Below are 7,357 nucleotides of genomic sequence, written 5' to 3' on the forward strand. Positions count from 1 at the left end.
TTAGCAGGGGGAGTTGGGGGGGAACAAGGGGGTCTTCCCCAAAGGAAAAACATTAATAAAAGTGTTTCAATGTTGTCCAGTTTTTCAGTGGTTTTCTATGTGCTTAGATTTTGTCATATTTTTCAATGTTTTTGCAGGGGAACATCCCCTGCTAATTATATATACCAACAATGAGGTTGCACAGAAGTGGGGGAAGGACACAAACCCCCTCCCTAGTATAAGTTCAGTTTTGTCAGTATGTTTATGTTTCAGCCTTTTTCAGTTTCATTTTCTTTCTGTCGGTCTTTTTACTTTTGATACTATGTTGTTTGTGTGTATAAATATGTGTGTGTGTGTGTGTGTGTGTATAGATAGATAGCTATATATATAGATGTAAGTCTATATGTACATACATATGTATATTTATCTGTATCTATATATGTGTGTCTGTGTGTGTGTGTGTGTGTGTGTGTATATATATATATATATATATATATATATATATATATATATATATATATATATATATATATAGAGAGAGAGAGAGAGGGGGGGGGGCTTACATACACAATTTTGGGTGAAGGTTTGGCGACCATGGGATGTCAAATTACAGCTGGCAGAACCCGTGTTGCTGAACCTTTATTTGTGCGAGTCCTGGTTCAGCATATGCGCAGTGCATTCACACATATGAGTTTGATCTTGTAACTAGCGATTGTGGTACAGTGGGGATCGGGAAATTTACCCTTTTCCCCACTGTAGTGGAATTTCTGAGTTGGAATATATAATTTGCAGGGGTTGTTGGGGGTGCAGGGGGAATTTCCCTCCAGCAAAATCGTCATGGCATGGGATGTGCAGTTTTGAACTGTAGCCTACGAATGTCGACGAGTTCGCCAATTTGTTTGCGACATTGTGACCTTCTCGACATTCAGAGTCAAAGATGTTTTTTGACATTTAAGGTAGGAATTTGTTTTTACTGTTGATTATATGGTAGTAAACCAGCTAGGTTTTTTTTGTGTGCTTCACTCCCTGTAATCAGTCTCTTCAAATGATAGTCTCTTTGTTGACCCAGTGGCAGTGACAATCACACAGAAAATAGGTGTACCCGGGTTCAATACCCAGGGAAAGATTGCAGTTTTCATTTCCTGTTCAGTTTTTGTCTGTCAGTTAGTGCAGAGAAGTAAGCAATGGCATGTTAGCAGTTTTTGTCTGTCAGTTAGTGCAGAGAAGTAAGTGATGGCATGTTAGTGAGCTGCTTCCTGTGGTCCACAGATTTATTCTTGCAGACTTCCTTTGCTTATTGTGTGACCCCGAACCCATCACTTAACCAGAAAGTGCTCATTCACTGTTGGAAAATTGGGTTAGACTCCTCTGTGGTTTTCTAGAGCACACACCTAGTAACTACCTATGAATCTAGAAGTAATTTGATGTCTACTTTTTTATACAATAATGTTCTTGCCAGTTCTTAGCTGTTTCATTTTTTAGTATATAATTAGTGTAGTTACACATACGTGACCTCAGATCACTGACTTGTTAAGAGACGTGCACTTCCGTACAAAGTATATAAGTGGCAAATGATGGTCTCAAACCAATAACTCTACGATGCAGCTTATAGAATTAAAACTTTGTGCAATTCTTCTGTTTATAATATTCAGGGCTATGTGATAGGACTGCACTACAAGAATATAAGCAGTGCTGGGGGGGGGGTAAACATGTGTGCTCAAGGTGCTCAGATGGACAGTGCTAAGCATCCTCCATAGAAATAGTTCATAAGGTGTTCTGGAGGTTGAACAGACCTGTATATGCACAGCAGGGCAGCAGTGTGAACCCTGCACTATATAATGCCTACAAGCTCACAGAACCATCCATTTGGGAGCAGCTCTATAATGCACTTCAGTCAGGTAATGGCTGCAAGCAGTGTGGAATATCACTGCTAGACCTAATATGTAAAGATGAATAACGTGAGTCTGGTATTTTGCTCCTTACCCATTTTTGAGGATTAATTTCTCATTACATTTATTTTACATTTGTTTCCGCCTAATCACAAAAGTACTATTTCACTTCATGGGTCCTTACTGGGGAGTGCTTCTGCCAGTGCATGCAGAGGTGCATCTGGCAATAGTTATGGTACTGCTGTACTGCAGTGGCTTCACATTTATACAGCAGTCTGAAATAGGCGAGAAATAGATAGATAGATTAGATAGATATATAGATAGATAGATAGATAGATAGATAGATAGATAGATAGATAGATAGATAGAGTTATGGATATATGCATGTAAATATATATATCTTTAATTATTATGAGAGAGCAGCTTAGAATTGCAGTATTGCTTCTCTAACAAAGGTGTGTGTGTGTGTGTGTGTGTGTGTGTGTGTGTGTGTGTGTGTGTGTGTGTGTGTGTGTGTGTGTGTCTGTGTGTGTGTCGGGGGGGTCAGTTGCGTGTTCATGCATATTAGAAGGGTGGCAACCTGTGCATCCACACAAAGCAACTGGTCTTTTTGGCTATTTAATGTCAGTAACTGCAATGTAACAAAATTTTCTTTATCTAGCTTTGTTACACTGTATAACTGTATTTAACCGCATCAGCACTTTAACCATACTCTTCTCTTTGGCATATAAGTTTACATTTTCATTTATTTTTACCTGCACCCTGGTGTTATGCTTTCTAATTACCCAATTAATCCATTTCAAGGATGCGGGACTGCCACAGGTTATTCATATGTCAGTGGAACCAAACCAGAGGAGCTAATCATGCACAATATGTCAGGACATCACAGGATCCACACACACACACACACACACACACACACACACACACACACACACACACACACACACACACACTTAGGCAATGCTCTGCTGAGGAGTAAACTGTAAACCCAAATGATGTAATCTAGCAACACTAACGTTAACGACTGTTCCACTGGGCTGCTCACCTTGGATTCTTGCTGGCAAGCATAGATAATGATTAAAAGAACTCTAACATACCTGTACAATGCATCAGTATTTTATTCTCAGTGAGACTATTGAGAGAAGCTACTCAAACAGTGAACAGAGTAGAAGATACACAGTGGTGAATCTAGAAATTTGTTAGCAGTTCTTAAACATGGATAACTGCAGCTATTGAAAAGAAAATTGAGATGCTCATCATGTTTTCATCTCCACTATGTGGCAAATGTACCATAAACATTTACTTCATTTTTGAAAGCTGCCTGTGTGGAAAACATTAAATTTAAATGCATCTTTTGAGTTTCATTTCATGCTAACACATACTTCCCCATGTATTCAAAAAGCCACACAACAGCGATACCAAGCACATTTGTACAATGTAGTGCAACTGTGTCACCGTGTTTAAGGGTGTGAATACATAAATAATACCCAAAAGCCATAACCCCTGATTTGCATTAGAACAGTGAGCCAGAACAACATGGGGTTCCATTTGTACCATGATATTATTTTAGAAATTAAACATTTATTTTTAGATCAATAACATTTATAATAGCAATGCACAATGGCAGGGTCATTGCTAGTTCAAGGTTTTACCAATATTTGGCAGGATAGCCAAACAATAGTGCCACTTTAAGTAAGATACATGAATTAAATTGTCCCTTCCATGAGGTATTGATTAAATATCCCTGTTTTCAAACTACAGTCTTCATGTAAAACATTTATATTGTTAAGCAATATAAATTAAAAATGGCAGCTTTTTATGATTAAAATGTAACAGATGTAAATTCTGGCAGAAATCTGTGCAGTTATGAAAAAAAACACAGATGTGCCTCATTAAAGAACAATTTAGGATAACATTACCTTTGTCAATCAGGATGTGAAAGCTTATCTTACTATTTACTTTGAACACTGTTTAGAACATATGACAGAGATGAACTGCAGAACCTAAAAAGCATACTAATCGATGGCATTTCTCAATGGACAGTTAACTTTTAATTTATTCCTTACAGAGTAATAACATTTTTTTTTAAATATAAATGGACCATTTAGGGATCTCAGAGTGAAGTAAATTTTAAATAGCTGTGTTAGCAATTTTAAAATCATATAGTTCTTAGGTAAACAACCTTTCAAAAGAAGCAGAAACAAGCTTAAAATAATGTTTTTGATAACGTACATTTGGTAGACAAAACAAGATGGCAATGCATAGGACAAATGCATTGAGATAAAGTGATCTAAGAAACAACATGATAGGCTTCACACTATACACGTAACATAAAGTTTCTCACATAACTTGAAAAATTAAAGACATCTTTACTTTACATCGTGTAGAGTACAAATAAGTGTATTAGATCTGTACAATGTATGACACTCATGTACATAATGTATTTTATATTTAACATCTTCAGTCATAGTAGAGTTCACAGTAGGACAGAATCAGGAAGATCAAAAAGGGTTTCGTTTGGACAGTCCTATGAAAAAACAGGCATTAATAAGACATGCACTGCTGTTGAGTCACTGGAGCTTGTTACTGGAAGGCAGAACAAAGGTGAAGACAAGATAATCAGTATCTATTCTTTACTTAAGATCATTATAGCTTTGATTCATTCAAACAACTAATCACTCATACTGGTAGAGAAATAACTAATCAAGGAAGTACTGCAAGTTGAAGAACAAGGCAAGAACATTCTTCTGTATGTGGACAAAAGATCACACCAAGATTTATAGACAAAAAGGAGGAGGATGTGTGCATGGTCCATTGTGTGGTTAATATATATATATATATATATATATATATATATATATATATATATATATATATATCCCCTTGAAAATGTCGAAATTCAAAACTTTGAAAACCATATAATCGCACACCATATGTTCGAAGTTTTGAAATAACGACATTCTGCAGGGAAATCGCATACAGCGCAGACCAGCAGATTTCCCTTGTTCTCGCTGTACTGGGATCTCAAAGTTGGTATATTTAAGTAGGGGGGTGTGGGGGTGCTATACACAGTTTATTGTGTTATTTTTATGGGTCTAGTTCACATTTTCAAACATTCAGATGTTCGATCATATGGTCTCGGCCATATGAATTTCGAACATTTGAGCATTCGGTTATGTGAAGTAGACCCATATATATATATATATATATATATATATATATATATATATATATATATATATATATATATAAATATTATAAGTAACAACTGGAATATATTATTGGCAGATGACAATATTAGTTTATACTTAGAAGATTCACCAACCTTTGTGTACAAAATGGGATGGAACTTAAAAAGGAGTTTTGAATATAATAGTGGAATGGGAGGAGTAAGTACAAAGACAGGATACATACAGAAGTGTGGAAAGTGTAATCAGTGTAGCGCCATACTAGAGGTAGCTAACCTAGTTGTAGAGAATGTCAATAAGACAAGAGTTTTTTTTTTTCAAATATGGTAATTGCAACACAAAGCATGTGATATCTATTGCAAAATGTATGGCTTGCACTGGGTTTTGTGTGGGAAAAACTGGCAGATTTTTTTAAAACAGAATTTACGATCATTTACAAAACATAAGGAAGAAGGATCATAATAATGCATTATTTAGACACATTGAACGAAGTGGGGAGAATCACAAATTCAAGTTTGCCATATTAGAACAGGTTAGGACCAATCCTAGAGGTGGAAACATGAAGGTGATATTCGGGGAGAAGGAGGTGAAGTGGCAACTTTTATTAGATGCCATGAGGCCCCCAGGATTAAATGACCACATCCCTATTAAACTAGTACTACAAGCACATTCTTGACAATACATAAGAGGTGCATTTTGGAAGTGTACATAAAAAGTGCATGAGCATTTGTACATTTATCTAGATTTTCTATTTTATATCATGTAACAGCATTTTTAGCACTTAGTGTTTATATAATTTCTTAATGAATGTTGTATATGGATAAAAATGGAAATACTACTTTAACATGTAAATGTGTCAATTGTTTTTATTGGTTGAACCCCTTGACGCCAACAAGTTTAATTAGGTTTTATTGTATTTAAATAGTGAGTAGAATGTTTTAGAGTATTCTGATGAAGCCCCATTGTAAGTGGATGAAAGCACTAAATCTATTTGTACTAATAAAGAAGCATTGTTTTGTTTTTAAACGGGTCGCCTTTTTGGGATTTATTTGGATCTTTTGTGCTCTTTTACAAGCGTTTACTTTAGTATTTTGATTTTTTTCTTAGTTTTGGAAGTGACGCTTATTATTTGTATTTCATTAAAAACTACTTCAGTACAAACAATCCACAAGATAGAATCCAAAACAGTCTGTAAAATATGAAAATATTAAGTGCTTTCATTCATTAAAATAGTGTTAACCAGTCAAACTTCATCAGAATAATAGTGTAATGAAATAAGAACTATTGGGGAAAAAAATTACATTCTGGAGGGGGTGTATTCTATCTAATCCAGTTAAGGATGCTTCTAACATTAAATTTCCCAATAAGTCCAGGGTGCATGTCTGCCTGTAATTTAACTTGCTATCTCAATTCTTTAACTTCCAGAAGGGCTTTGCATTCACCAAAAGGCAAAAAAACATGTTCAAAAAACACAAACTGGAAAGTATTGAACTGTGCATTATTAAAAGTGTGTTTAGCTAAAGCATTCTTAATGTCTCTCTTTCTAAGTGCTTGTCTGAGTTCTTTAATATGATCACTTAATTTCCTTGTGGTTTTGCCCACATAAAATGCTTTGCAACAGTCACACACTGCAAAGTAGACTATATTCATGGATGTACAATCAAAAGCATTTTTCAAACAAATCTCTAGTTTGGGATTTTTGTAAACAGAAAACATCCCCTTCAGCAATTAAAGGATAGCACATACAGTTGCCACAGCAGAACATACCTGTACCCTGGGAAGGGAGATTGGTAATCGATGGGGTATAATTTTCAAAAGCTGAATTCAGGGACACAGTCTTTCTATAGCAAAAGCTAGGACTGGGACCCAAGATTATTTCCAAATGTAGGCTACTGTTGATAATCCCTCAGTTACTGGACAACATCTCTCTAATAGTCCATCCATCAAGGGAGATGGGAAGCGGGAATCTGGAATGGTCATTCGAGGAGCCGGTGGGTTTAGGGCTGAAACCAGATTTAAGAATAGGAGGATATTTGTTTTGCCTGTGAACAATAATTAATATCAGTGAGGATGTCATTAACCAATTTTTCTGGGTAATGTTTTTCTAAAAATAACCATTTAAGAAATTAACTTTCTTTAATGAAAATATCATCCTCACTCACAATCCTGCTAAGTCATACAAACTGATCCTTAACTATATTCCTCTTCATAAAAGGGGGATGCTGGCTAGAGAAGTCTAAGTAGCTGTTCCAAAAGGTACTCTTTCTTTGAATATTGGTAAAAAGAACCAGGATCCCT

This window comes from Protopterus annectens, chromosome 5.part0 (assembly GCF_019279795.1).
Source record: "Protopterus annectens isolate FY-2018-M chromosome 5.part0, PAN1.0, whole genome shotgun sequence".
NCBI classification, from domain to species: Eukaryota; Metazoa; Chordata; order Ceratodontiformes; family Protopteridae; genus Protopterus; species Protopterus annectens.